A 10,845-nucleotide genomic window follows, 5' to 3' on the forward strand; every position below is an offset into this window, starting at 1 on the left:
TACTCAACCCCCTATTTGCTAGTTATATCTCTTGCTTCTCAGGCTCATTAGTCCTCAGGCACAGTTCTTCCCTCCACTGGAGTCTGGAGTCTGTTTTGAGTCCATGAGTAGGTGGTCATGATCTCCCACTGACAGAATTACCTTTCCCCCAGTTACTTCAGTGCTCATAACTGTACTGAAAATAAATTATATTTTGACTCAAACCCTTATTCAAATCTTGAGGAGCTCGATATCAAGGGGGCATTACTTTAAGGAAAAGGAAATCACTGGAGGCGGGGGAAAGGATAAAGGTTTAACAGTCTGCTTGTCGTTCTTTGTCCCTCCAGCTCCTGTGGTCACCCTGCTGCATAGGGCACAGCCCTGACGGAGAATACTTTTCCCGAATCAGCCATCTGGGGAGAGTTTTGAGCTGTAAATGGGCATCTTTCGCTGAAAAAGGAGCTCCTACCCACTTCTTTTACCAACAGTACCGTAAGCCACAAACCGATAGATTAATTATAACTGATATCCAGAAAATAGGCATTACCCATCATCATTATGATTAATATGAGGTTAAAACAATGTACAGTCCCCATCAATGGGATTTTACATGCTGTCCTCGCTCCCCATGTGATGTTATGGAACCCTCAGGCGTTATCCTCTGGAGTCATGAGATGACACAAAAAACTTTAAGCAAAAAGGGAGTTTTAAGCCTTTGTGAAGTAAGATAATACATAGGTACCCCCAAAATGCCAGGTAGAGGAAGGATTGGAGGAAAATTTATTTCCAAAGTTGAGAACACTAGACTTCAAAGAATATTACTCTTAACGGCGTTTCAAATACTGAGCCTGAGGAAAGACACAACCTGTGTTCTTCTCAGGGCTTTTATTATCCCTGGACCCCACTCTGTGGGGGCCTTCGACATGTCTGCAAGACTTACCTTTTTCTTGCACCAGGGAGCGTTTCTCTGGAATGCAGGAGGAGAAAACATCTAAAACTCTCTTTGGGAAAGATGCCTCTTCTAGGCAGCAAAGTCTTCCTATGCGAAACAAGCTCTGATCTCCTCTCCATAAATCTTCTTGAAGGGTCTTTGACCCATACAGCCTTGGTGTTTGTTGAGAAATAAAACAAATGCTGACAAACAAGATTGTAATGGCTCAAAAAGCAAAGTAGATCAGCTCAGAAGATGTTTTTCAAAACCTCATCATTTTAAGCTAAGAATTTATTGGGAGGAGAATTGTACAAAATCTGTTGAGAGAATGCCCATGGTTTGGGTGTTTTTGTATATTGATCCATAGTCTAAGTTGTAAAGTTTTTTTAATATATACATATTAAAAAAATCTTTCATTTGATCAGTGCTGTTTTCAACTACTGTGTTCCTACACCCTAAGCCAGGAGATGGCACTACAGGAATTCCTATGGATGGGCCTGTCTGAAAGCAGCCTAGCATCTCTAAGGGCATGTGTGTTTTTAGTGTGACACACTGGCAATGCACAGAGTTGTCTGTCTGTCTGTAGTTACAGGCAGAAGCACCTGCATTACAAAACCAGTTGGAGCCTGGAAACTTGTGTTATTTTTTTCATTTCGGAGTCTGATCTCATATTATTATATCAGAGTAGGCAGGAGGGAACCATACAGGGGCAGTTGGGAGAGAAGAACTGATTAGGAGTTTGGTGGGAATTACTGCATTTGGATGCCCAGAGGTAAAATTTGGCTATGCTTACGAGGTCCTGTCAGGTACAGCCTCCTGGGAAGTGCCTTCCTTATGCTGGTACAGGCTCCTGAGTGAGCCCAGCACTTTGGTCTCAGATCTGTTAGCAAACAGGAGGCTGATAGGGAGATTCCCATTCCCAGAGATGCCAGGTCACCCAGTTTACAGTCTGGGCAGCTTTGCTGTAGCAAGAAAATCTAGCAGGACATATCCCATCACCCACGGACAGTTTGAAGGGATAAGGGAGCTGAGAGATAGTAGATCCTGTCCTAAGCCACAGAAAAGTAAACTTTGTCCAGGTTTCAAGTATCAGTTCCTGATATCAGGAAATGCCTCAAAACAGACAGTGGCTAACAGATTGACATTTTGCATACCATTTTTGGGGGGGAAGAAGTGTGGTTATAAAGAATTAGTTATTAGGAACGATGGAAGTTTTTGTTTGTTTGAGTGTTTTTGAGGTTTTTTAAAATGTTCTTGCAGAAAACAGACTTGAAGTAGATACTGGTTAATGCAGCCCTTGGATGCAACTGTCCTAATTTTTCTCAGAGCTTTATTGTGATATGATTGCTTTTGCATAATATTTGCTATCCAAGGTACAAATCTGAAGGGGAAGAACTCCTTAAATGTATGTTCTGGTTTGATCAGTCATTCTGAAGAGCTCCCCTGACAGCTGATGACACCACATCCCAGCCCTGGGGGTGATTTCTGCCAGATGGCTGTCTCTGTATCTGGGTAGTAGAGGCTCCTCTTCAAAAAGCCGTGGTTATGCGTGTTCTGCTGTCTTGCCACACAGGATGGTGATACTGGCTGTAAAGCCAAGCTGCAGGATCTGACCAGAAGTTTGGAAAACACAGCAAGAGACAGCACTAGCCCCTCTCAAAAGCACTTTATTTCCTTTTTAGACTTTCACTCTGTGTTGCAAAGAGTGAGTCCAACTGTTCATGTCTGACATGAATAGCCTAGAGGTTTGGTTTCTGAATAGGTTATTTAAAGCTGAAGTGCTGTCTTTTTTCAAGAACACAGTGCCAATTTAGCATGTGTGCCCATCATCAACTTTTTAATGTTGGCATTATAGTGCAGGGCAAGCTGGAATAAGATGCAAAGCTCTCAGCTTACTCTGCCCTTGGTATGCAACTCTCCTTAGCGTGCCTCTGCATGGGGTCACACGGTGTCAGTCATGTGGGGGTGAGACGATGTGACAGAGAGACAGGGGCTGCAGCTGATGTGTGTGCCTTCCAGTGGGCCTCCTCAGGGCATGGGCTCCTGGTAACCAGCTCCCATTCCTCTGTCCTGGCAAAGCACAGGCTGGCAGGAGAGCCATCTCCTCCAGCATGTGCCTTGGAGCACCAGAAACGTCCCACAGAAGGATTCTCCAAGGCCTGCATATGAGGTCCAGCAGTAGCTGGGAATCAGCAGGGAGAGGCACGTGGGAGCCAAGTGTGGGAGTCTCATGACCTGATAATGTGACTTGAAGGTCTGAAGGTGATGGTGGCAGGTGATATCTTACCATGGGACACGTTTGGTTTTTGTCAGGTCTTTTAACATGAAACCTCAAAGTAACATGTTTTAAAAGGGTTGTCAGTCTAGGATGCTGGCCTGAAACCTGTGCAGGCATGTCTTTCTCTGTTAGGTAGGTGTCAGCAGTTTTCAGCATGCAGCAGTGCTGATTTGGAGCAGGACTGTACGAGTTCTCAGTAAATTATTTCAAAATCCTTCTACCAAAGCTCAAGAGCAGCAGTTGCAGGGAGTGCTCCCAGTGAAGATAGAATTTACAGACTGAAGTCCTGGTTTCCTCTGTAGGGAGAGTTTGTTAAGTCTGGCACCAAAGAAGGAAACTTCAGCTACTAAGTCAGGTGTTCACCCATCTGCATTGACTTGAGCGTGTGGCACAGGGTGAAAGCTCTCAAAGAGGGCTATGAAGAATTCAGCAAAGTTTGTCTCCTGATCAGAGCTGTTGTCCTGCATAAATCAGCTGCAGACCATTAAAAATGCACTTGATTTTCAAGCAACATGGATCAGAGCAGTAGTTTGTAAAAGGCACATAAAGGCACTTGCTGAACACAGCAGACATGAATATACTTATGGTGTTGCTGAAGGTTGAAAGCATTGCACAAAACAGGGCTGTGCTAATAAGGCATTACCGCCCAGAAAAGGGCTGCTCCCTGTATGTGTAATCAGTATTATGGTTGCTTTAGGATGAAACTATACTTCTGTACTTCTTATTATATCAGAATCAAAATGAGTGGTATCCCGTGTGGTGGCATTAAGCACTCCAAATAGTGTTTTAAACTGTCTCTGTTCAAGCAGTATTGATGCTTACAGCTTCAGACTTCTTGTTTCTTATTGGTTTGGTCTTTGGGAGAAAGCTGCTCCATTCAGCTGGTTTAACAGAGCTCAAATGATAGAGACAACACTGAGATCAGCCCTCATGAACTACTTTTTCTTCAGAAGTGCCAAGCAACTTTGATGCCAGGGTTTGCCAATCCTAAAATCTGTTGCTCTTCTGCTCTTTTAACACCTTTTTTTTTTTAATGTGCAGAATACATATGTATTGTTTCATGCACCAATTCTTGGGGGTTTAGATACAGTAGCTCTAATGAGCTACTTGGTATTTCCTCCACAGGTCTTCAGCTGAAATCAGCCTAACTTGGACGTTAGCCAAAAATCTCACCAATTCAGAGTTGGTGGTGTGAAAGGAGACTGAGAATTCTCTGTTTAAGCTCCTGGTATGAGATAATTCATATGCTTTTTGCTAATTTTGTTAGACACTTAGACCAGGACCTGTTTATCAGCTGTGGCTGGACCTATTAGTCCAGGCAAAAAGAAAATTATGTTTTCTAATCCCCAGTTCAGCAAGGAGCTGGGAGTGAATTTGTCTATGTCTCAGGAAGTAGCACCAAATTTGGCAGGAATAGCATGACGGAAGCTTCTACTGAAATTAATGCAATTGATGTGTAAAATAAATAATGGGTTTAATCTACACTGAGGAAAGAAGGATTTAACAGGTGCTCCACTGCTTCCAAGAGCCTGAATTAGCCAAGCACCACTCTTGCACAGGTGCAGGTGTTGAGCTCAGAGGAAGTAGAAAGGCATGTTGGGATGGCTGAATTCCCACTGTGGTGATTAGTGAGGCTGCTTTGTGGTTGTGGGGCTGTGACTTGAGCTGATGCAGATACTGGCCTGCCCTCCTTGCGGAGCTTGTTTCACAACCTCAGCAAATGTGCCAAAAAAGTAAGAAAGTTCTGCTCTTCTGAAAATGTGTTCTTGCTGTATGGCCTTCACGTGTTCACATACATGTTCAATCAGCTGCTGTTTTTTATTCCATGGGGGACATGCAAGAGGTACAGTAAGAGCATCAACCTTTGCTCTGAAGATCAGATACATTCCTGAATGACTAAGGAACAGACCAGAGGAAACTCTGGAAGTTAAACAAAGGCAGAGATGCTTTATTTGTCATTTCTAAAAACAAACTTAGCTCTTCAGATAGACGGGAATGTTACAGATGAGAAACTCTGAATTGAAACCACTTTTTAAATTAATGAGACTGTTAATAAGCACTGTCGTTTGCATGAAGGAGAATAACTTGAAAAATAGTGCTGTTCAGCATAGCATGAAGTAAAAAATGTGTCTGTTTTTGTCTCACAAGGAGCCAAAGAAAATGCTTTCCTGAGCAAACATTGTAGAGAGCTGATATTTGGAAAGATGAAAGAGAACTTACTTTGGTTTTGTGTCTCTGAATTGATAGAGTTGAGAAGCGTAACAGCCCAAGAAGTGAACATAAAATGTCCATCCTCAATTTCCCCTGTGGTGCCAGGAGTGCATGGCATGATAACAAGCACAGTGTTCTCATTGTTCCTTGAATGATGGCTGGTTTAGGATTCTGTAGTAAAAGTATAAGAAGAAATTAACTCCTTTTACCTGGAAGGAGGTGTAGCTTTGTCTTAATTTTGCTGGGTTTGGGATTCAGCAAAGCATGTGTTTGTTTGAGCCCTGGAAAAGAGTTCAGTTAATGGAGGCTGAGAGCCTGGAAGAGGAGTTTTCCTCAGAGAAGAGAGACTTTTTAGGAGTCCTGAGTATCAGGAAGTCTGGAAAACAGTTTAGAAACTGTGTACTGTAACACCCCAGTCCCAAAGCCTCAAGCTTTACTGGGAGTTATTACTTTTATATTTAAGACTTCAAGAGATCCCACCTGAACTTTTGCAGAGCCTTTAGCTCTTTGATACCTTGAAGTTGCATAAAGAGAAAAAGCTACACACTTCTTTCCAAGAGAATTCTTTTTATTTAGTGATAAAATATGCATTTTGGTAAAAGGTTCACAGTGGTAACATACAACCAAGGAGAAGCATTTCACTAAAGCACCCAACAAACACCAATGCCACAACTTAGTAAAATGCAAACCATTGGTTTTAAGTTACTCACAAGAGATTAGGGAGAGAATAAAGAAAAGAAGAGATTAAGAGAAGAAAGAAGTAAATAAAGAGAGGAGAAGAGAGAAGGAGTAAAGAAAAGAAAAAGCTTAGAGTGAGAGAATTGCATAGCTACCACCGAAGGGTCCTTTGGAGCCATGCCACTGGCTGCCATTTGCCATGTGACATTTCTCCATGCCTAAATACCTTTCGTTCAACAGAAGACTGTACACCTTAAGGAAATAAATGGTGTATGTAAACTACAGAGACACAATGAAAATTATTTTTTCTATTTAAAAGTATAATAATTATCACTGCTACTTCTTTTAACCAATGTGGATAATCCCTCTTGAAATAGTTTTCGTGTTGCTGAGGAAGTACACAGATGTGTTTTTATTGCTTTTATCGATCTCCCTCATTCATTTTTTGGTGCAAAGTCTTTCCAGAGGGTTGGCCATTTTTTTTAGAACTAACAGTTTGATTTAGGAGTGCTGTTACCCGTTATTGCTACATTGGTGGAGAAATTAAATGTTTATGAACTAATCTATACCATCCTCCCAAATCATAGATGTTGGTAATGGAAAGTTCAGTTTAATGCACTAATAAACCATGGTCTGATATGTATTGTGCCAATTAATCTCAAAGGTAGACGTGAGAGGGAAATTTGATATTTTCAGTGGCATGTCAGAATTCATTTTGAAGTAAATGTAAGTGCCTGTATAAGTGAAAGTATCACATTTTTGTTATCAAATAAATGAGAAATAACAGCTTACTGAGGAAGCGTCTTTTCTGCTACACATTTGAGCCCTTCCTTGTATGCCTGTAAAAGTCAGCCTCCCCAGCAAAAGAAGGGAGTAGATTTAAATCTGCAGGAGGATTGCATGGACAATAAAGTAGTACTTGGAAGAGGAGTGTTTGAATGCATTGTGTTTAAAGCTTGAGATTTGGTAGAAAACCTGCTAAAATGGAACAATTGTTCTTGTAATAATGGTATGCAATACAGTAAGAGGAAAAAGGAAAATATTTTACTATGGAAGCAAGTTTACTTCACTGGAGAATTACAGTTGTGGAGTTTGTTCAGATGGAAGTGTAACATGTATGGTGGCTTTGTAAAATTACCTCAATACTAGTCTGGAGAACAGGGAGATGAAGGCTGAGGGGGCTTAATGATGTGAACAGTCAGGCTTGCCCTCCAGAGAGAGGATGTCTGCCAAATTTTCTCCTCTTGGATTTGCCATTACAGCATGAGGGTCAGGGCTGGCAGATTTGTGTGAAGGACCCAGGTGATGTTATACAGTGATGTCAGGCACCTCAATAATGGGAAATAATCACATATTGCTATTTTCTAAAAGTGTTGGAATCATAGAGTGTTGTGGGTTGGAAGGGACCTTAAAGATCATCCAGTTCCAACCTCCCTGCCATGGCCTCCAGTTCCAACTTTCACCATATTGCTCAAAGTCCCATCTAACCTGGCCTTGAACCCTTCTAGGGACAGGGCATCCACAAATTGTCTGTGCAACCTGTTGCAGTGCCTCACCACCCTCACAATAAAGAATGTCTTCCTGATATCCATTGTAAACCTGCTCTCTTTGAAGCCGTTTGCCCTTATCCCATCACTACATGCTCTTGTAGAAACTCCCTCTCCAGTGTTCTTGTAAGCCCCCTTTAGGTACTGGAAAACTGCTTTAAGGTCTCTCTGGAGACTTCTCTTTTTGGACGTCTTCAAACAGATAGCAAATCTTCATAGCCTTGGCCGGATGCAGTGAGGTGGCAGTGCAAACATACCCTGGCTCCTGCAGTGTTAGGGTCAATTCATTAATTGACTATCCATTCCTTCTTGCTGTAGGGAAGAATAGTGTGGCTGTTGTGCTTCCTTGGTTTCTTAGTAGGTGGGAGGAGAAATGACTAGTGTCTCCTGGGAGGGAGGGGAAAAAAAGCTGCACAGAGAGGGTTGTGAGGGGACATGTCTGAGCAACCTTTGCCCAAGTGAGCTTGTGGCAGTGAGTGGAGTGCACTGTGTACAACACTCAGGTGCTGTAAGACTGGTAAACAACTCTGACACATCAGGCTACCTGACTGCTGTGTTTTGTTGTCCTGGATAAATGCCCCTTCTTGTCTATCTGGTGTCTGTTTCTGCACACAATGGCACTGCCCACTGCCTGGAGATCGTTCTTCTAAAAAAAATTAAAATATAGTCCAAGACTAGGGAGAATGTTGATAGAGTGCAGAAATAGTTGTTCCTTTTAAGAGTGATGTCCATGTTTCTGATGCTCAGTTGCTGAATGTAAGAGGTGTTTCTGTTGATAATGTGGTTGTCTGTGAAAGCCCTTTTGGGTCTAGGATATATTCAAAGAAAAGCACTGTGAGTAGTAGAAAATAGCCTCTACCTTTTCCTTGCCAAGGACCCAGATCCTTGAGCAGTGCTAGACAGAGGAACATTGGACTTCAGACAGTAGGGAACTGCAGGAGGAGCATTCTGCTCAGTGGACATGAATCCCTGTCTTGGATGGGCTTCTTGGCTATCCCTGTCCTGGCAGAAACAGCTGTGGAGATGTGTGTGGTAGTGGCCAACTCAATGAATGCAGCCTCTTCCAAGAGCAGGATTACATATATCCTTGGACTTGGTGACCACCTCTCCTCAATCCTTCTGACACTTCCACCTCAGTTTTGTAGGCTGCCTGCTCCACATGCCAGTTGCTGTGTCTAGTGCTACCTATCAAGAACCAGTGTTCAGCAGCTTGACCTTTCTCTGGGGATTTAGGCCTGGTCCCAAGGAGTTAAACTATCAGTTGCATCAAGTAGTGGAAAGTATGTTCATTAACCGCGTTCTATTTAAAATACAAAGCAAATGCAATGATGGCAAGAGGTGTCAGATGACAGGAACTGAGAATTGCTTTCTCTTTTCAGAGCCTGAACAGATGCAGCGTGGCTTTCCTGCCCCGGCTGCTGGGGTCTGCAGTCGCTCTTGGAGCTCGGTCCTGGTTGTGTGGGGTATTTCTTTTCTGAGGTGAACACAAAAAGTACAAGAGAAAGCAGCCTTTTGTAAGGAGCATTCCCCAGGATCAGAGCTCTGAGCGATGCTTGTGTTACTAATATGGAGGCAGTAGGTTGAAAAAAGTTGAACCTTTAAATGGTTTTGAGGCAAAGTAGGAGGTTTCCCTGCTCTCCTACTGTTTAGGCATTTCCAAACTGTACTTTCAGATTGGGTATCTTTTGAATGGGATTTATTGATGAAACTAAAGCTGACTTTGAGAGTGTTTGGTGTGTTTCTCAAAAAAACTCCTTGTAGTTAAATTTCCAAAACATCTTTTTTTTACATTTTCAAAATGAATAAAGAGATTTAAGTTGAAGTCACTAGCTGAAAGAGGCTAGTAGTATATAAAGAGTTTGTAATTCTTTATAAATGACTGAATTATATAAGATCACCACAAAATGTTTTTGTCTTATAAGCACACGAACATTTTTTCAGATATTGCTCTCAATTTGGGGTGGAAGTTTTTTAAAATTACTAAAACATTTGGATAGCATAAAAATCCATTCCCCATGCAGCCCTGTGAAATACTTTCAGGCTTGGTCACAGTGTAATAGGAAAGGAATATTCTCTCTGTTTTCATCTGCTTTGTCTCTAAAAATTATTTGTACTTTGAGGAGTGAAAGTAATGTAATCAATATTAACTTGATTCCTTGCAATTAGAATTCAGAGAAGTACCGTCAGCCTGGTTGTGTCTCATAATCTGGCACTTCGTTTTAAACAAGAATATGAATATGAGGTTTTAAAAATGGGTGGTTGAAAAATCTGTCTGTTTCTGCAATGATGAGAAGTCATCCAGCTTTTTTAGTTGTCCGGGCTTGGGTCCCAAATATTTTAGAAACTAGTAAAACTTGCAATTTCAGAAGGGAAAATATGATGGAAAATTCAGCCTTTCCTTTAGGGCTGTGTCCAACCTTGAACTAGGCTGATTCTGTGACCGCGTGTCAGTGCAGTGTGGACAGGGCAGAGTGAAAAGGAGGCTGACAGCATATATGGTGAAATGTTGTTTAGGTTTTTGTTTGCTTGCTTTCCCAGCAACTGAGATCCACAGTTTCTTGGAAAGAGCATGCTTCTCCCTGGAGCATGTATGCTGAGGAACGGTAGGGTGTGTAGCAGTGCCTTCAGAAATGCCCTCCAGGCTGAGTCTGCTTGTGTATCCCACACTCTTTTTTTTTGTTGCCTTTTTAGAATGAAGTTAAACAACAACTTCCTTTTTTAATTCCTTCTATCCAGGGCTTTTTCCACTGTGCGTGTAGCAACTACAACCCTTTGTAAACTACCTGCTGGCATTCTCTGTGCAGGGTGTAATTCAGAGGTTCATTTGGCCCTGTCTACCAGCATGGTGAGGGTTTAAATGGGAGGTTTTTTGGGAAGCCTCAGAAAAGAGGCAGCTGGTGTTGGAGCAGCTGCAGTTTATTCTGGTGCCAGCCGCCCCTGCTGCACCTGTTGGCTCTTGAATTATGGTCATTTCGTGCATAGCAGCTCAATAAGGCAAAGTAGGGTTTTAATAGAACAAGCTGATACCCAGATGGGGATTAGGGCAGTTTCAGGAATGCTTAAGGAAGAGAGAGGAGCTACATCTAAGGGCAGGGATGTAACAATACTTCCCTGAGTTATGGCTATTCCCAATGTCACTGCAGAAGGGGTAGTTGTCCTATTCTTATCACAGCCCTGCCCCTGTTCCCAGTTATGGAGCCTTTCAGGCTGGCTGATACTTC

At 42.3% G+C, this 10,845-nt stretch overlaps 1 protein-coding gene across 1 annotated transcript in view; it reads left to right on the plus strand.

Annotated features, from left to right (window-relative positions):
* The window catches only part of CPS1 (carbamoyl-phosphate synthase 1), a 330,044-nt gene that overhangs the window by 571 nt on the left and 318,628 nt on the right, over positions 1-10,845 (plus strand). Inside the window, exon 2 of the mRNA XM_027677999.1 lies at positions 327-471. The gene's annotated coding sequence lies outside the window, so the exon portion shown is untranslated. The remainder of the gene's footprint in view (positions 1-326; positions 472-10,845) is intronic.

The sequence above is a fragment of the Neopelma chrysocephalum genome, unplaced genomic scaffold (genome assembly GCF_003984885.1).
Source record: "Neopelma chrysocephalum unplaced genomic scaffold, ASM398488v2 Primary Assembly neopelma1_44, whole genome shotgun sequence".
Taxonomy (NCBI): domain Eukaryota; kingdom Metazoa; phylum Chordata; class Aves; order Passeriformes; family Pipridae; genus Neopelma; species Neopelma chrysocephalum.